The 20,458-nt window shown below is 47.2% G+C and overlaps 1 protein-coding gene across 9 annotated transcripts in view; it reads right to left on the bottom strand.

Annotated features, from left to right (window-relative positions):
- N4BP2 (NEDD4 binding protein 2) overlaps nucleotides 1-11,490 on the bottom strand; it is a 76,320-nt gene extending 64,830 nt beyond the window's left edge. For 6 of the 9 annotated variants that reach the window (XR_006290138.1, XM_037897904.1, XM_043544494.1 and 3 more), the window contains exons 1-2: nucleotides 11,308-11,452; nucleotides 1,136-1,288 (exon numbers count right to left, since the gene is read on the bottom strand). The gene's annotated coding sequence lies outside the window, so the exon portion shown is untranslated. Of the gene's footprint in view, nucleotides 1-997; nucleotides 1,289-5,086; nucleotides 5,430-11,307 lie in introns of those variants that run through there. The other 3 variants (XM_037897903.1, XM_037897905.2, XM_037897906.2) reach the window with 3 other exon arrangements.
- Between the last annotated feature and the right edge of the window lie 8,968 nt (nucleotides 11,491-20,458).

The raw sequence follows: 20,458 nt of genomic DNA on the forward strand, positions 1-20,458 counted from the left end.
TTAGTCTGTATTCGCAAAAAGAAAAGGAGTACTTGTGGCACCTTAGAGACTAACCAATTTATTTGAGCATGAGCTTTCGTGAGCTACATGCCACAAGTACTCCTTTTCTTTTCGCATATACTCAAAACATTTCAGTGTTCCTTTTTTTTTTGTTTGTTTGTTTTGAAAGACTATAGAGTCTCTACAGACTGAAAAAAAATCCAGAGTTTGGACAAGAGGTCAGAGGCCTAGCAAATAGGGATTAGCTAAGAGAAAGCAGAATAACCAAAGATAACCTTGCTTTTGCTAAGATATGCCTGGTCAGCAAAACACCAGATGTTGGGGGCAATAATTGCGTCTTATTCAAAGTTGCAAATAGATCAAAGAAGCCCTGTTTCTGTTGTGTTAGTTTCTTCTGTAGGGAGATGTTCTTCCCACACAACCAACCTTGAATTTATGAAAGGTTCAAGCATGTCAGTATAATATATGACCTCCTCCCACCTCCCTTTCCCAGGGACCAATGCCTGCCTTAAAACATAAATAAGCAACTTGAAAGACAATCTTTATTGCCATATACTTTCACTGTTTCTTTGCTTTTACCCCTAGATATGTATCTGTTGGACAATCAAAGGAGCTACTTCATTCCTATGGACCCCAAATCAGAATTCAACATATATTTTATACTAATACATTTATTAAAGTACTAATTAAATGCTAAATGTTAATTTGTCAACTTGAGACCATGGGCGGAGACATTATGTAACATTTTGACCACTGGCTACTGTGCTATCATGTCTTGCAGCTAAACCTATCCGGGGGCGTGGGACTGCCTATCCAGTCACTTTCCCCCACCCATGGAAAATCCATATATTCCATTGTAATCAATTCATTGACAGTGTCTCTGAGCCTAATAAGCAAGGTGACACTCCGTCAGCGCTGTACGTAATAAACTCCTTGACCTCTACACGGTGTGGATTTATGTCCTTCAAAGTAAAATAATAATTCTAAAGGAACTTACCTTTTGAGCTTTGTTGACTATACCATATTAGCAAAAAGAAAAGGAGTACTTGTGGCACCTTAGAGACTAACAAATTTATTTGAGCATAAGCTTTCGTGAGCTACAGCTCACTTCATCGGATGCATCATATTAGGTTACCTAGCGGTGAGTCCCTTCACATCTTGCAGAAACCAGCACCGATGTTTACATTCATCAAAGAGTTTGTAGATATCTGATATGCTGCTTTCTTGTTGTCAGGAAGCCATATTGTTGAACGTACGAATCAGGCATCAGTTGGTGCGGGTGCACTTTCTTTATAAAGAGAAATCATCAAAACACAAAATAAAATACCGTACATAATTTTTAAACAACCTAATAACATTGAGCAAATTTAAAGTCTGGATAATATAATTTATTTTACAGCCACATATTCTAACATTTAATGACAATTACCCTGGCACATGTGCAATGAGCTCAGTCAGATTTAATTCACTTTTCTAAAGGACAAAGATATCCTTAGTCGAAATCAAAGTTCTCTAGTTACTAATTTAGAAAAAACTGAATTGCATCAGACATTGCCATAACTCACCAACCATAACTGGAAAAACAGAATAGATTTCAAACTAGAAATACGTTTTTTCATTTGATTCTTATGTCCTCATAGTAGTTCTTATGCTGTCATGAAAGAATTCTCCACTACATCTGAGACAGTCAGGAAAAGATTCAGCTCACGATGTGGGGAGTTAAGCACACAGGGAAACTGTGGCGCACAGAAATCAGAATATATCCCTTGCAGCCAGAGTGATCAAGCTTTTTTAGGCTTTGTCTAGATGAGGAAAATAGTGCTTTTTTCAGTCAAGTTAGCTCAACAGCCCTAATATGTCTACATTAGTGTTAAGCGGGGTTTTCAATTGAGTTAAATTAGCTCAATATAGCTAACTTAACTCACTGAAAACCCCATTTAACACTAATAGAGACATTTTGGCCTAATGCTAAAATTGGACCTCCTAGACTGAGCTAAAGGTGTGAAATCATGTTTACACTGGTGCTATATGGCATTTTCAATCTTGTTAAATTAGTGGACAACTATGGACTAAAGCACATTGTGGAAGTTTAAACATTCTTCCACAACCACTGTTATGGTTGGTTTGTTCAAAAAGGAGGACTGACGCCCCAAATTCCTAAAGACACTTCATGGAACTCTTAAGAAGATTGTCTACACATCTGCACCAAAGTATGTTGGAATTTTTTTTAAGCATAAGGAGAACTTTGATCAAAACATAGAGCATATTTTACATAACACCGTCCTTAACAAAGAGGAAATAATTTACAAAAGCGATGAACGACTTGACAGATTACAAACTCCTGACATTACCATCCCAATCTTATTGAAAACGTAGTTTCAGAGTAGCATCTGGAAGATTTCTGAAATATTTCTACTATTTTAGCCAACAAGATTCATCCCAAATATAAAGATCATAGGTTGTGTCCAGAACAGGATGAAGAGGTTGGAGTATGGCTGATGGACAAAATCCCGAGTTTTTTTCTATTAGCACTTAAATTTGATGATCCCACTTTCTAACCCAAATATATGTTTGTGAAACAAGCTGTCACAGATGCATCACAGTGGTAGAAAATAAAGTAAAATAATTGAAGACTAGACATTTGAATTCAGAATTTTGCCAATTTTTAAAAGACCTTAACATCCTGGTCCAGCCAGCTCAGTCAACCATGTTTTACAATTTGTTTTGTCAAAACTTTCTAATAGGATAAGTGCTAAACAAGCAAGTAAGGGCTTGTCTAGACATACAGTTATTCAGGAACAACTATTCCAGAATAACTCCATGTGTGGACACTCTTATTCCAGAAAAAGAGTGCCTTGGTTCCTATTTAAATTAATGCATTTTGAAAGCGGGTTAAATTAACAGGAACAAGGCACTCTTATTCTGGAATAAGACTGTCCACAGATACGGCTTATCTACATGGAACTTTTAGTGCACTGTAGCAGGGTCCACATGGTGACTTAGGGCATGGCTACACTTGCAGATGTAGAACGCTTTGAGTTAAACCAGTCTTCGGAGAGTGCAGTAAGGAAAGCGCTGCAGTCTGTCCACAATGACAGCTGCAAGCACACTGGCGTGGCCACATTTGCAGCACTTGCAGCGGCATTGGGAGCGGTGCATTATGGGCAGCTATCCCACAGAGCACTTCTTCCCATTCTGGTGCTGTGGCTTGTGGGAAGGAGGCAGGGGGTGCGGGGCATTCTGGGTCCTGTCCCAACACCCAGTAATGCATCGGTTCGCAACCCCTCTGCTTCCGTGCACATTTGGCACCATCTTTCAACGTTTTTTGTGCTGTGCACTCTGTCTTCCCTTTTGATCTGTGGGAATGGAGCCCGAACTGCTGAGAAATATGCTGACAAGTCTTGCCAGCACGTCACATTTGGCGGTCGAGTTACTCCTCAAGATCCAAACTGACAGTGAAGACTCCGACGATATCCACTCAGGTAATGCATACAACACAAGATTGCTCGTGGCATTCACGGACATGCTCACCACTGTGGAATGCCGCTTTTGGGCTAGGGAAACCAGCACTGAGTGGTGGGATCACATGGTCATGCAAGTCTGCGATGATGAGCAGTGGCTGCAGAACTTTTGGATGAGAAAAGCCACTTTCATGGGACTGTGTGAGGAGCTCGCCCCCAACCTACGGCGCAAGGACACGAGATTGAGAGCTGCCCTGACAGTGGAGCCTCGGGTGGCTATTGCAATCTGGAACCTGGCAATTCCAGACAGCTACCGATCGGTCGTTAACCAGTTTGGAGTAGGGAAGTCAACCGTTGGAATCGTGTTGATGCAAGTTTGCAGGGCCATTAATCCTATCCTGCCCAGAAGAACCGTGACTCTAGGTAATGTTCATGACATTGTGGCTGGCTTTGCACAAATGGGTTTTCCTAACTGCGGAGGGGCAACAGATGGCACACATATTCCAATTCTGGCATCAGCCCACCTAGCCTCTGAGTACATTAATCGGAAGGGGTATTTCTCTATGGTTCTCCAGGAGCTTGTGGATCACCGTGGGCGTTTCATTGACATTAACGCAGGCTGGCCCGGAAAGGTGCATGACGCACGCATCTTTCGGAACACTGGCCTGTTCAGGAAGCTGCAAGCTGGGACTTTTTTCCCAGACCAGAAGATCACTGTAGGGGAAGTCGAAATGCCCATTGTGATTCTTGGAGACCCCGCTTACCCTTTAATGCCGTGGCTCATGAAACCCTACACAGGGAGCCTTGACAGCAGCAAGGAGTGGTTCAACAACAGGCTGAGCCAGTGCAGAATGACTGTGGAGTGTGCTTTTGGCCGTTTAAAGGGCCGCTAACGTTCTCTGTATGGGAAGCTGGACCTGGCCGATGACAGCATCCCCGAGGTTATATCCGCATGCTGTACCCTCCATAACATTTGTGAAGGGAAGCGTGAAAGCTTCACTCAGACATGGACCTTGGAGGTTCAACACCGGGAGGCTGAATTTGAACAGCCAGAGAGAGAGCTATTAGAGGAGCCCAGCGCGGGGCTACAAGGATTAGGGATGCCTTGAGGGAGCAATCTGAGACTGAAAGCCAGCAGTAACGTCTGGTTCCCTGCACAGGAGTGAAGTGCAGTGGTTCCAATGTTAGTAGGAATCTGTGTTTGCTACGCTGACTTGCAGTGCCTGTTGCTTTCCTGGGCTAAGGTATCTTTTACTTTATGCAATAATACAGAATGTTTTCAAAGCCAAAAAAGGGAGGGTCTTCTATTACAATGCAGCTTCCGCCCTGGCCCATATGCAACTTGCCTATGTACAGCAATGGTCCCTCCACCCCTCCTGGCACAGTGGCATGGACATGTTAGCCTGACTGGGACAAGGACCACAGTGGCTCTCCTGAGAAACCTGAGCAAGCGCATTGCCCAAGTTCTGGATGAGACCTTTGAAGAGATCACTGAGGCCGACTACCACAATGTGAGAGAGCACATCAATACCCTATTCCGCATCTAGGAATGCATGCAGCCCTAACCCTCCTCGCCCCAAGAGCCCGCACTGAACAATTTCCTTTCCAAAATAAAAGCCACTTACCGGGCACCTCCTCTGGTGTTTATCCTTCCCCAAGCACCGGCCGCCGCGACAGGCTACCTTCCTCCTGGCTTGAGAAAAGCTCCTGGCTGTATGCATCTAGGGATTCCAGATTGCATCTTCCTCCGCCTTAGCACCCTTGCTCCCGCTTTGCTCCTCCTCCTCCTGCCTTGTTGAACTGGGCTTTGAAATGTCCATGGTGGTACTCGGAGTAGAGGTGGGGTTGCCCGCAAGTTTCACATCCAGCTCTTTGTAGAAACAGCAGGTCGCGGGGGCAACACCGGAGCGGCTGTTTGCCTCGCAGGTTTTGCGGTAGGCATTCCACAGCTCCTTCACTTTAACCCTGTACTGCAGTGCGTCCCGGTCATGGCCTCTTTCCATCATGTCCCTTGATATCTGCCCGAAGGTATCGTAATTCCTACAGCTGGAGTGCAGCTGGAACTGGACAGCTTCCTCCCTGCAAACACTGATGAGGTCCAGCACCTCGCCATTGCTCCATACCGGGGCTCGCCTGGCGCGTGGAGGCATGGTCACCTGGAAAGATTCGCTGAGAGCACTCCACGTGTGGCTGAGCAAACAGGAAGGGATTTTTCAAAATTCCCAGAGAATTTAAAGGGCGGGTCTGACGGTTGGTCACCTGAGGGCAGGGCAGTAGAGTTCAAACTGATGATCAGAGAGGCTAGATCAGGCATTGTGGGACACTTCTGGAGGCGATCAGAGCGCATTAACAGACCAGGGCGTCCACACTGGTGCCGCAGCGCTCCAGAGGTGGTGCATCAAACGTTATTCCACTCACCGAGGTGAAGTACCAGGAGTGCTCTAGCCGCGGAGTCAGAGAGCTCTACGTGCCTTGCCAGTGTGGACGGGTCGTGAGTTAGAGCACACTGGGCTGCTTTAATGCGTTCTAACTCACAAGTGTAGCCATGCCCTTAAGTGCACAGCAGACTAGTGTATTTTACATTCACACCCCAGCATGATGCATGCTAAGGCTTGCTCTAACTTAGAAGTTAGGTTGTCAAAGCTATGTCAGTCAGAGGTGCGAAAAAAACACAACCTTGACTGACATAGCTATGCTGATCTAACCCCCAGTGCAGACACAGCTATGTCGACAGAACAATGCTTCTGTCTATATAGCTACTGTCATTCAGGGAGGTGGTATTAATTAGGGTGACAAGATTGCAAGAGTAAAATATCAGGACACCTGGGGGGGGAGGGGCCAGTCACAAGTGCACAGCCCCGACCAGAGCAATGGGGGAGAGGGGCACACAGCCCTAGGAAGCTGTGAGAGGGGCATACAGTCCCTGCTGAAGCACCTGCCACAACCCGCAGGGCAGGGGCACAGGGCCCTGGCTCCAGCCCTGGCTGAAGCCACGGGGCAGGGGTGCACGATCCCAGTTCCAGCCTGGGTCGCGCTGCTGGCTCAGCCCTGCTGACAGTTACCTCACCTCTCAGCAGGGCCAGTGAGTGCAGCCCGGGGAATCGGCAGAGCATGTGGGAGTGAGTGTCTGGGAGGTTTGTGGGGGACTGCTGGGCTGTGAGGGGTGGAGGGTGCTGGGCTTTGGGGGAGGTTTGTGTGCTTTGGGGTGCTAGGCACTGGGAGGCCTGTTGGGGGGAGCACTGGGGGAGTTGTGTGTGTCAGGGCGCTGGGCAGTGGGGGTCTTTGCGGGGCACTGTGTAGTTGTGGTGGTGGGATTATGGGGAAGGGCGCTGGTGGTAGGGGAGGGGGAGATCTGTGTGTGTTGGGGAACTAGGGAGTGGGGGGTTCTGTATGGGTTGCTGGGCAGTTGTGGTGGGGCTGTTGGGGGCTGGACGCTGGGCAGGGGTGGTGATGTGCAGGGCACTGTGCATTTGTGGTGGGAGGGTTGGGGGGGAGCTGGGCATAGCTGGCCCAGGGGGCGCTGGGTCGGAGAGCTGTGTGGCACAGCATGGGCCCACCCCCAACAGGAAGGGGCATGCTGGCAGCACAGGGCCAGGTGGACCAATGTGCATCTGGCCATACCATGCATGCCCCATTGCCCCAGCCAGCCTCTCCGCCCACCTTCTCACTTGAGGGCTGGGGCAGGGGCGGGGTCCAGGTGGCAGAAGCGGACAGCAGGTCCCTCTAGTTCCTAGGATCAGAAGCAGCCATGGGGCTCTGTGTGTTTCTCGTGTCCGCAGGCCCTGCCCCCACAGCTTCCCGGGAGCTGCACAGAGCCAGGTAGGGAGTCTGCCAGCCAGGATGACCAGTCCAGCCCCATGGCAAATGGCGTCCCGACCATACATAGGTCGGGATGTGGGACAAACACCTAACTATCGGGACAGTCCCACTATTATCACGACATCTAGTCACCCTAGTATTAATACACTGAAGGAAATACCCTTTTCAGTCAATGTTGGCACATCTACACTATGGGGTTATGCCAACATAGCTACACCAACATAGTTAGGCTGATCTATAGTCTCCGTAATGTAGATGTACCCCAAGACTCAATACAGACAAGCCCATGGAGTTTTTCAGGCCTGGCCTACACTAAAGTTAGGTTGACGCAGCTATAGAGCTCAGGTGTGTGAAAATTCCACTTTCCTGAATGGCACAGTTCAACTGACCTACCCCGGCCCCCATGTAAACAGCAGTAGGTCAAAGGACAAATTCTTCCATTGACCTAGCTACTGCCTCTTATGGAAGTGGATTACCTACACCAACAGGAGAACCCCTCCCATCAGTGTGGGTAGCATCTACAGTGAAGTGTTACAGCAGTGGTGTAGCGTTTCAAGTGCAGATAAGCCATCAGGAATAACACTTCCATGTGTAGTTAAGCCCTATGGCCTGGTCTACATCAGCACTTCCACAGTTTCAGCAGAATTAACTAACATAGTGCTGAAGACTTCTCTATAGTAGGACTTCAACCACAGAGAATTCTTTCAAACACTTCCCCAGTGTAGACAAGACTCAGAGCTAACTATTTAGCAGCTTTCACTAGCACTAAATTCCCACATAAAAGTAATCCTCTTGGACTGTATTTTTAAACAGGTTAATTCCATTCACAGATGTTCCTTTAAGAGGGTCCTTTTTCATCAAATATATTTTGATTTGGTATAGAGGATATATCAACACATGAAAACTAAGGTGAACTGAAGCCAAAGGCAGAGGGCCAGGAAAATAAGGCCCAATTGCAAGACAATTACAAATGCCACAAAACCCTATTAATATATTACCATTATCCAGTGTTTCAGTTACAACATGGTTCTATTTTGTAACACAGTTAACATCCCACCTACAGTACAAAACAGAACTGTGTTGTAATTGGGTCCCTGACAGTTTAAAATGTGGTGTTGATGGGCCCTAAAGCCTTGCCTACATTTGTATTTTTGTTAAAATCTTCCACCAATGCAGTTGCAACACTAGTGTAGGCTGGCCGCCAGCCTACATTAGTGCTTCCATTATTGCGCCCATTGCTTATGATGCACCACTACTACTGCCACGATGAGAAAGTTTTATCAAAAATGAAAGTGTTGACGAGGCCAGCAAAAAAAAAAAAAATCTGGGAAAATAAATACATCCTGTGAGGGAAGAACATAGAAAGAAGGGGGAAAGACCATAAAGAATACTGTAAGTTCTTTGCTCCTAGCTGAGTTTGTTTCTCAGGTGTGGAAAAAATTCACATCCCTGAATGACGTAGGTATGCCAACCTAACCCCCAGTGTAGATGTGGCTAAGGATGTAAAAGAGTAAACTGATGGTAGGGATGTAAAACAGCTAAACGCTTAACCGGTAAGCATTAGTTTTACCAGTTTACCCGTTAATCCCCAGCCCCGGGCCGGCAGGAGCAGCTCCCCAGCCGGCCAACCAACCCGTGCAGCAGCCCCAGCCCCTCTCCCTTTAATGGGTTAATCAGTTAAACGATATAATTTCAATCATTTAACCGATTAACTTTTTAAACAATATTTACATCCCTAGTTGAGGGAAGAAAGCTTCCACTGACCAAGCTACTGCTATTCAGGGAGGTGTATTCCCTACAGAGACAGAAAAACCCCTTCCATCTGTGTAGGAAACAGCTACACTATGACACTACACTAGCACAGCTACAGCCAGTAGTGTAGACAAACCCTCAGACTGTCATGTTAAATAATGCTTTTATTTAAATGACCCTCTTGAAATTAACATGTCAGTGAGATGAAATATATGCAGAAGGAACCAAGTGACTTCTTCGCAACTGCTATTTTGTTTAACTGGAGGCTAACTCCCAGTAGGATTTGTATTTAGGTTTTTGTTTTATTTTTAGCAGAGTTGCCACCCCTGACTTCGGCAAATGGGGCACAAGTCAACCACAAGTCTTAATGAGCATGCTGAAAAATATATCACGGAGGAGGAACTGTAAATGTTTAAAAACTTAGCACTCAAGTTGTTTACATTAGTTAGTACAAGTTTAAAGTTGTTTAAAGGAAGGGGTCAAGGGAAAAATATGAAGAGTATTGAAAACAAGAGTGCAATATTCCTGTCCAATATTTTAAATCACATCTCTACCAACATCAGCCATGTTGCAACACGTGATTACACTCTGGTTATTCCCATAGCCAACGTCTAAAGTATAGATTAAAATTATGTTTAAAATGGACAAAACATAAAAATCACATTGTAAACAATCATGAGACTATTAAAAAACAAAAATGTCTAAAAATACTAATTTATTTTAAAGTAAATTGCATCATTCTGTGCATTGTTAGTTTCGCTTTACGGTTCTCACGCATTCACTTTTTGAATTGAGAACACGGCAAACAGCTATTCCTTATACTTCGTAAGATTTAAAAACAAATTAATTAAACATTTCCACAGGTTATACGTGTGAAGAATCTTTTACAAAAAATCTATATTTTGGGGTGAATTTGAGTAGATCTGAATCTTGCTATAGCCAAACTAAGTGTTTGGAGATGAGCTGTAATACACTATCCTGACATGGTTGCTGTTATAGTGTGAGGTAACTTAGAGTATGTAAATTTGGAGGAACAATAGCATCTACACATACTTCTAGATTAGCAAGAAAAGAGTGAATCTTGTCAGGAATTTTGGTATTACAAGTGGCTTCCATACTTGTAATATACCTCATGACCACACATCAAAGTGATTGGAAGGGCGCAAAAGTACTGCCAGCATTATTGTAATATCTAGATTTGCTTGAAAGCTCACAAATGGAATCCTATCACTTGCCAGTGTTATTTGATTTCTGGTTTGCCTAACCCCAAAGGAAGTGAGTGTAGAAAGGTAAACAGGAAGGCCATTTTTGCAATGAAAGATTATGGCCTTCTTGCACTGATTTCACTACATTAGAGTGGGATGCATATGTCCACACTGCTCCTAAATCAATTTAACTCCCATGGATACAGTTACAGTTTTGAACTAGAGTAACTTGTACTGATTTAAGACAAAAGAGCCTTTGATGGCAAATCATTCATGCGTGGCAGCAAGGCAGTTACTAACTAGTTAAGGAGGGTCCTACTCTTTGCCCAGCTTTCGTGTGTGTACAGCCAAGAACTTGTATCCTGCACAGGGTCCTTCTGCACCACTACAGTGCTAGCTTCAACTAAAAGCGCAGGTGGTGCAGTTGCTCTGCTACAAGTTCTTTTATTCCAGAATAATCACTCTGCTTTCGAAATGCCCTAAAACTTCCACGACAGTGCTCGGAGAGAGCTAGTCCAGTCAATTTCCCAGTGTAGTCAAGCCCTAAGTCAATTAGCCTGCAAAGTCCTGCCAACGCAGCCCCGCCACGCTTCCACCACTCCGCTCAGCATTTTCCATACTGGCTCGAAAAGATGGGAAATCTCCCACCCCAGAGGAAGCGCTGCCTGGGCGATACCCCCAGCTGCAGGCGGCTCATCTCCCAGCAGGCTGGTGAGTCCACAGGGGTGATGTGCAGGGGCCAGAGAAGAACCCCCGGGGCAGCCTTGTGTGGGAAGGCGGAGGACGCAGGACGGGGCGAGGGCAGCTCCCAGTGCCCCTATGGCCGGGGGATGAGGCGGGGCGGCCGGCAGCGGTGGGAGGGGACGAGGGCCGCGACGCACTGGCCAGTGCGGGTGGGACAAGGCCTCGCTCTGCAGCAGAGCCCGGATCGGCCGGCCCCGGAAGCCAGGCAGCTCGCCCCTGTTGGGAGCAAGAGGAACAACCGCCCGCAGGCTCCTCCCCGGCAGCCGCGGCCCCCTCACCCAACCCGCGCCGCGCTCCCTGCAGCGACCCCCCGGGGCCGCCCTTACCTCACACAGCTCCGGGGAGGCGCAGCAGCCCTGAGCGGCCTCCAGCGGCTCGCGTCGCGGTGCGCCCGCCCACCTCCCGGGTTTTCCAATAGGTGCCCGGGGAGAGGAGGCTGCTCGGCGGCGGCGGCAGGAGCAGGGGTGAGAGGGCCCCGGCTCAGGCGGAGCGTGCGCCGCGCCGCGGGGACACAGTGCCGCTCTCCGCCCGGCCGGGGAAGAACAGCCCAAGAGGCGGCTCCGCGCTACTCATCTCCCCCGCCCCCCGGGGCCTGGCCTAGCAGCGCAGCCCGCCAGGAAACCCCCCGCCCCAGCCCGGCGCTGGCAGCAGAACCCGCGCCCAGCTCGTCTGCGGAGAGGAAGCCACAGGGTCGCCAACTTTCTGACTGAACAAAACCCAACACCTCTGCCCCAGCCTTGCCCCGCTCACTCCACCTTCCCCCTCCCTCTGTCGCTCGCTGTCCCCCACCCTCGCTCACTCGTTCATTTTCACCCGCCTGGGGAGGGTCCTTTTTCCACTGGGTGTTGGTTGAAAACTGGACACCTGGCAACTACGGGGTTCAGTCGTACCGCAGGGGAACCCGGGCAAGCGGCGGTACCTGCCACAGACAGGCAGGATCCAGGCTGGAGCCTTTGTATGTGGGGACGTGGGAGTACTGGCCGCGGGATGGACGAGCCCAGCCCCTTCCCAACCAGGCTCTGACTGTCTGAGCCTCGCTGTCATTCGCTTGGTCTCCCCCTGCCAGCCGCACAGAGTCCAGACCCCAGCGTGGTGGAGCTTTGCAGTTGTTTGGCCTTTTCCGGGTAGTAGTGAGACTGGAGGGAAGTGTCCTGACTCAAAAGCCCCTTCTGCAACATGAACAGAATGAGGGAGAAGGAAACACCATGATCGCTGATCTGGGGGTCCCAGACTTGGGCTTTAGAATCATAAGAGTCTGTGGATCTGTGTCTCGCTGATTGTTCTGTTGCACTTATTTAGGAGGGGGGGTGGGAACGGTAACACATTACAGTATGCATAAACAACAGGATTTGTGCTGGAAATGGCCCACCTGGATTATCATACATTGTAAGGAGAGTGATCACTTTAGATAAGCTATTACCAGCAGGAGAGTAGGGTGGGGGGAGAGAAAACCTTTTGTAGTGATAAACACCCATTTTTTCATGGTTTGTGTGTATAAAAACATCTTCTGTATTTTCCACAGTATGCATCCGATGAAGTGAGCTGTAGCTCACGAAAGCTTATGCTCAAATAAATTGGTTGGTCTCTAAGGTGCCATAAGTACTCCTTTTCTTTTAACAGGAAAATAGTATCTATGCATTGTGGTTGAGGCAGAGTTAACGTGGAGGTAGGAACCATCTATGTTTCCTGAATTAAAAACACAACCACCTGATATTGTTTCTATTGCAATAGTGCCTAAAGTCCCCAATCAAGACAGAGGCCACATTGTTCTAGGTGCTGTAAAACAAAATATGAAGTAGTACTTGTCCTGAGACGCTTGCAATTATATTAACATTTTCATCTAGTTAGTAATAATTCTTAACAGTTGGATTAGAGTTGCCACCTGTTCAGGTTTTCCCTGGATCACCCCTTTTTTGAGGTAGCTGTCCTGGGAAATCTTTGTAAGGGTGTTCAGTACACACTGCCAGCTGTCCCTTTTCTGAGGTAGCTGTCTCAGGAAATCTATAGGGGTTTTCAGTAAACACTGCCAGCTGTTCCTTTTTTGAGGTAGCTGTCCCCAAAAATCTGTAAGGGTGCTCAATGCACACTACCAGCTGTCCAGTTTTATGGGTTCGATCATTGTGGGTGTCCCAGTTTTTTGCACCTCAGAGGTGGCAACCCAAACTTAAATAGTAATTCACATTTTTAAAATGCTGTACAAATATTCAACCAAGCATTAGCAGGGAGATGAACGACATTAGTGTTATCTGTATTTTTGCAGCGCCCTGAGTTACACTCACAATTAGGGCCCTGTTGTGTTGGGCTCAATGAAGACAGTCCTTTATAGGGTATGTGTACAGTATAATTAAGGCTGTGAGTCTGTCATGGAAGTCTCGGAAGTCACAGATTCTGTGACTTTTCGGGACCTCTGTGACTTCTGCAGCATCTGGCCTGCGGGCTGCCTGAGCAGTTCGGTCAGCCCCCGGGCCAGCCACACCAGCTGCTGCAGGGGCAGTCTTGGGTCACTGCACCCCCCACCCCCAGCAGCAGCAGGAGTTTGAGTGTGAGAGGGGGATCAGGGCTGAGGCAGGGGGTTGGGGAGCGGGAGGAGGTGAAGGCTTCGAGCAGCGCTTACCTCAGGGGAGGGGGCTCCCTGGAAGTGGCCAGCAAGTCCAGCTCCACACACTGCCTCTGCCCAGAGGCGCTGCCCCCGCAGCTTCCATTGGCCGCAGTTCCTGGCCAATGGGAGCCCTGGAGCAAGCACTCAGGGCAGGGACAGCACACAGGGACAGGAGTCCCCCTGGCCATGCCTCCACCTCAGGGCCGCAGGGATATGCCAGCTGCTTCTGGGAGCTGCGCGGAGCTGGGTATGGAGCCTGCCAGCCCCTCCAGCCCATCCCTCTCCCCGCCCCCTAGCACCAGAGGGGGTTGTACGCCACTGCCAACCTCCCGTGCACTCACAGTGCCCTGGGCTGCCCCATGCCCCAGAGCACCAAGTTTTAGTAAGGGGTATGTAGAACAAGTCATGGACAGGTCACAGGCCATGAATTTTTGTGTACTGCCCGTGACTAGTCCATGACTTTTACTAAAAGTACCCATGACTATAATTGGGAGGTGTGATTGCAGCAGATGTAGGCTTACCTAAGCTAGTTTGTTAAAAATTGCAGTGAAGCTGTGGCACCTGCCCAAGTACAAGCTCACCCAAAAGCCTGGGTACATACCAGACCCAATGCTGCCCTGACTTCACTGCTATTTTTAGTGAACTACCTCTATCAAAGCTAGCTTGGGTATGCCTACATGTGCTGCAGTAACAGCGCCTGATTGCAACATAGACATACCCACAGAGATTACACTAACTAAAGACAAGACACAAATGGTTGTAGCAAACAATTGGCGAGAAAAAAAGGATGAAGATAACAGTGAATGAACATGTAGTTCCATTTTTTAGCTGTGTAACAACTAGCAGGTTTCAAATAAAAAGATTTTTTTTAAATAAATACATTGGGCATATTTATTGATATCAATAGTTCCTAATAGCCAACTGCCTAGCCATTATCAGTTGGCAATAGAACGGACTTGAACAATACGGTGGCTCTGCAGATTAATTTGGGGAAGGCATTCAATGCACAAAGAGCAGCCCAGAAGTGTCTGTGAGAGAAGTAGACCCGAGTGTGAGATGGAGGCTGGGATCACTGGTAGATTGGAGGGGGAGAGGTGCAGTGCAGTGAGATAGTTAATTAGGAAAGGGATCAAATTATGAAGAGCCTGAAAGGCCCAACAAGGAGTTTGTAATTGATGCAGATGAGAAGGGGGAGGCAGTGGAAGGACTCAAAAAGGCGGGTGATCTTAGCAGCTGTGTTTTGAGTGGATCTGCAGGGAGCCAGATAGGGGGAGATTGCAGTTGTCATGAAGAGTAATAAGGGCCTGAAGGAGAGTTTTGGCTATGTGGACAAAAGAAAAGGCCAGATCTTGGAAATGTTATTGAGGTAGAAGTATCAAGTCTTAGGCCTGGTCTACATTAAATGACTAGGTTGACACATGGCAGGTTACATCAACCTAGCGGTGGATGTGTCTTCACTTAAATTTGGCTCCCTCTGATACAAATACCCTGCTATGCCAACTTAATAACACCACCCTCCCTGAGCAGTATAGAGTCAGGGTTGATGTAGTTAAGTCGACACAGTGATAGGGTAGATGCTCTGTTACTTACGTCAAATGTTACTGGCCTCCAGGAGCTGTCCCATAAGCTGTCCCACTGACTGCTCTGGTCACTGTTGTGAACTCCACTGTCAAGGGGTCAGGTAGACAGGAAGCCACCCTTCCCCTTTAAAGCCGTGCAAATTTTTGAAATTCTTTTTTCTGGTTGTTTGGCTTGATGAGAACACCTAGCAGTCTTCACTGTTGAGTGTAACTGCCCAGCTGACCATGCTAGCTACACGCTTCAGATGTGTTCCTGCCTGGAGTTCACAAAAGGTATTGGATCTCCTGAGCTTCTGGGGACAAGAGTCTGTGCAGGCACAGCTCTGATCCAGCCACAGAAACATGGACATCTATGAGCAGATTGCTCTGGGGTGCAGGAAAAGGGCTACAACAGGGACCAGCAGCAGTGCCATGTGAAAGCCAAGGTGCTGTGGCAGGCACACCAGAAGGCTAGAGAGACCAACAATTGATCCAGTGGAGAGCCACAGACCTACACAACTATAATAAAGCCAGTGAGCTATTCCCTCCTCATTATCCTGCCTCCCCCCTGAGGACCATGCTCACTATGGCTGGTGCTGTGACTGGCGCCATGCTCTATCAATCCCAAGCAGAAGTGAGAATGTAGTGCTTACAACTTTTGGGGAGCAAGGGGAATGTATTCAGTATCTTAAGTTTCAATTTCCATCATGAATACACTGACAATGGTACTTCTGTGTGTTGTAACAGCAGCTGGTGCCAGTGTGGCCTTTAGGGTCTCCCCCTCTACATCCACAGAATGCCTGAGCCAAATAAGGAGGAGAAACAAGATGACTCGGGATGACATTTCCATGAGATCGTGCAAGCCAGTGCTGAATCAGAGAATAAGACCAAGGTCTGGAAGATCACCCTTGCAGACGACATGGAGAGGATAGAGTGGAGAGGAGAAAGGAAAAAGAGAGGAACATGCAGCAAGGGATACCTGAGCTTCTCAGACAGCAAATTGAGATGCTAGAGACTCTGGTAGACCCACAGGTTCAACAATCCCATGCTCGCCTCCTTCTGCAGCCCATAGAGAACTCGTTGGCCAAACCGGACAGTCTCTACGCAAAAGAATAAATGGACATGAATCTGACATCAGGAATCATAACATTCAAAAACCAGTAGGAGAACACTTCAACCTCTCTGGCCACTCAGTAAAAGATTTAAGGGTGGCAATTTTGCAACAGAAAAGCTTCAAAAACAGACTGCAGCAAGAAACTGCTGAGCTTGAATTAATATGCAAACTAGATACCATTAACTTAGAATCATAGAATCATAGAATATCAGGGTTGGAAGGGATCTCAGGAGGTCATCTAGTCCAACCCCCTGCTCAAAGCAGGACCAATCCCCAGTTAAATCATCCCAGCCAGGGCTTTGTCAAGCCTGACCTTAAAAACTTCTAAGGAAGGAGATTCTACCACCTCCCTAGGTAACGAATTTCAGTGTTTCACCACCCTCCTAGTGAAAAAGTTTTTCCTAATATCCAACCTAAACCTCCCCCACTGCAACTTGAGACCATTACTCCTTGTCCTGTCCTCTTCTACCACTGAGAACAGTCTAGAACCATCCTCTCTGGAACCACCTCTCAGGTAGTTGAAAGCAGCTATCAAATCCCCCCTCATTCTTCTCTTCTGCAGACTAAACAATCCCAGTTCCCTCAGCCTCTCCTCATAAGTCATGTGTTCCAGACCCCTAATCATTTTTGTTGCCCTTCGCTGGACTCTCTCCAATTTATCCACCTCCTTCTTGTAGTGTGGGGCCCAAAACTGGACACAGTACTCCAGATGAGGCCTCACCAGTGTCGAATAGAGGGGAACGATCACGTCCCTCGATCTGCTTGCTATGCCCCTACTTATACATCCCAAAATGCCATTGGCCTTCTTGGCAACAAGGGCACACTGCTGACTCATATCCAGCTTCTCGTCCACTGTAACCCCTAGGTCCTTTTCCGCAGAACTGCTGCCTAGCCATTCGGTCCCTAGTCTGTAGCTGTGCATTGGGTTCTTCCGTCCTAAGTGCAGGACCCTGCACTTATCCTTATTGAACCTCATCAGATTTCTTTTGGCCCAATCCTCCAATTTGTCTAGGTCCCTCTGTATCCTATCCCTACCCTCCAGCGTATCTACCACTCCTCCCAGTTTAGTATCATCCGCAAATTTGCTGAGAGTGCAATCCACACCATCCTCCAGATCATTTATGAAGATATTGAACAAAACCGGCCCCAGGACCAACCCCTGGGGCACTCCACTTGACACCGGCTGCCAACTAGACATGGAGCCATTGATCACTACCCGTTGAGCCCGACAATCTAGCCAACTTTCTACCCACCTTATAGTGCATTCATCCAGCCCATACTTCTTTAACTTGCTGACAAGAATACTGTGGGAGACGGTGTCAAAAGCTTTGCTAAAGTCAAGAAACAATACATCCACTGCTTTCCCTTCATCCACAGAACCAGTAATCTCATCATAGAAGGCGATTAGATTAGTCAGGCATGACCTACCCTTGGTGAATCCATGCTGACTGTTCCTGATCACTTTCCTCTCATGTAAGTGCTTCAGGATTGATTCCTTGAGGACCTGCTCCATGATTTTTCCGGGGACTGAGGTGAGGCTGACTGGCCTGTAGTTCCCAGGATCCTCCTTCTTCCCTTTTTTAAAGATTGGCACTACATTAGCCTTTTTCCAGTCATCTGGGACTTCCCCTGTTCACCACGAGTTTTCAAAGATAATGGCCAATGGCTCTGCAATCACATCCGCCAATTCCTTTAGCACTCTCGGATGCAACTCATCCGGCTCCATGGACTTGTGCACGTCCAGCTTTTCTAAATAGTCCCTAACCACCTCTTTCTCCACAGAGGGCTGGCTATCTACTCCCCATGTTGTGATGCCCAGCGCAGCAGTCTGGGAGCTGTCCTTGTTAGTGAAGACAGAGGCAAAAAAAAGCATTGGTTTTGAATAGGGACTGGGAGTGGCTGGGTCATTACACATATTGAATCTATTTCCTTAAGTTAAGTATCCTCACACCTTCTTGTCAACTGTCTAAATGGGCCATCTTGATTATCACTACAAAAGTTTTTTTCTCCTGCTGATAATAGCTCATCTTAACTAATTAGCCTCTCACAGTTTGTATGGTAACTTCCAACTTATCTGTATGTATATACCCATATATATTACTATATGTTCCATTCTATGCATCTGTTGAAGTGGGCTGTAGCCCACGAAAGCTTATGCTCTAATAAATTTGTTAGTCTCTAAGGTGCCACAAGTATTCCTGTTCTTTTTGTAGATCCAGGAATGTGGCCTTGTGCATCCAAAAGTTCTGCAGCCATTGCTCGTCATCCCAAACCTGCATGACAATGTGATCCCACCAGTCAGTGCTTGTTTCTTGGGACCAGAATCGGCATTCTAGCATCTCACGCTGTTCCATGAATTCCAACAACCTTGAATTGTTTCTTTCTATGTCCCACAGCAATCTTGCCTCCAATGAATCGTCATGTTCCCCACAGCTCTTCTTGCGACTCTGCAGATACTGCTCCCTGTGCTTGCAGCAGTCACGACAGTAGTGCAAGCTCCATGCTTCTGTCAGAGATGGCAGATAGGGAGGAGGGACCCGTGGGTTTGTGTGGATTTTGAAAAGAAATCACAAAATATTATCGGGTGCAGATTAAATTATGGGACGGAGAACACTGCATTATGGGAAATTGACCACGTGCTCCCAGTTACCCCTGCGCAACTTGTTTTGGCCCCAAAAGGCACTACAAAAACTTCCCAAAACACCCTGTGCTGGGTGGTGGTGAGTTGCACAGTGGAATATCTTCCCACGATGCACTGCGCTGTGTATGCGCATTGCTGACACAAGGAGCAAAGTGTGCACATGCAACATAATAACTGTGGTAGTTGTATGCTGATGTAACTTAGCTTGGCATAATTTTATAATATAGACATGGCCTCAGAAATACCCAGACAATGATTCTCACAGCCCACAGAGAATTTCCTAGCAAACTGTGGCCACTCAACCATCTATGTGCTTCCTTATCAGCTCAGCTGCCTGTGCTAAGGAGATAAAACTGGCCCTGGGCTCCACTCCTCCCTGCTTCCCATTAGAAGGTGAGCATCTGGATTTGGGATCAAGATGGATTTTACCCCACTTCCTCCTTCCACTTTGAGCAGCTCTTCAAATAAGCTATCTTCCCCCGCTTTTGAGACATTGGTTCCTTCTGCATATATATTCAACCCTATCTCTATACACTTCCTTTTAATATCCTCTGCGGGAGAGAACTGGAGGGAGGTGGTTTACCATGGCCTTCTTTTCTTTTTTCCAACTGAAGAGAAATGAGGAAATCTTAGACTGATTCTTCTTCTTCTGTTGTGAAAGGGAAAAGCAGGAAGGGGCCCACTGTCCCAAACAATGTGGCAATATCTCCCATCCCAATCAGTGTTCATGCTGTGTGCTTCATACAATTAAGCAAAAGGGGTGGTCGCACCCAGCCTAATTTCTCCTTCACTTTTCTTTAAAGAGGAGAGCAAGAGGTAGCCTTTTACAGATTCTCCCTGCACTGAAGCAGAAAGTCAGGATATAATCTTCCTTCTATCATGGCAAGAAAGAGCAAGAGAAAGTGTCCTTCACCTCCTCCCAACCCCACCCCCATTCAGGACCAGCTGTTGTTTCCCTCTGCTGGTAGGACTGACTTTTTTGCACGAGATCTCTGAGGCTCATTGTTATATTTAATGTGAATAAAGACCAGGCAAGTAGGAAAAAAAACAAAAAACTTGAGTTTTTAAAAAGATATACTACTTATAAGTAAAAAGAAAAGGAGTACTTGTGGCACCTTAGAGACTAACCAATTTATTTGAGCATAAGCTTTTGTGAGCTACAGCTCACTTCATTGATGCATCCGATGAAGTGAGCTGTAGCTCACGAAAGCTTATGCTCAAATAAATTGCTTAGTCTCTAAGGTGCCACAAGTACTCCTTTTCTTTTTGCGAATACAGACTAACACGGCTGTTACTCTGAAACCTGTACTTATAAGTAGGTTTAAAAAAAACGACTAGAGAAGATTACTCACAGTCACATTGTGTATAACTTGTGAGTATCACAGTCTCTCTGTGCCTGCTATTGGAGAGCAGAGCAACTGAGAGGTAAATAATATGTGCATCCTTAACAGGGACGCTTATGTGCCACCAAAATACAAATAATAATATTACAATTTCTGAAAATGCTCTTAAAACAGAGACAGAATCCTGAACTAGTATGGATTGATTTAAGCAATGCTAATTT

The sequence above is a fragment of the Chelonia mydas genome, chromosome 4 (assembly GCF_015237465.2).
Source record: "Chelonia mydas isolate rCheMyd1 chromosome 4, rCheMyd1.pri.v2, whole genome shotgun sequence".
Lineage (NCBI taxonomy): Eukaryota > Metazoa > Chordata > Testudines > Cheloniidae > Chelonia > Chelonia mydas.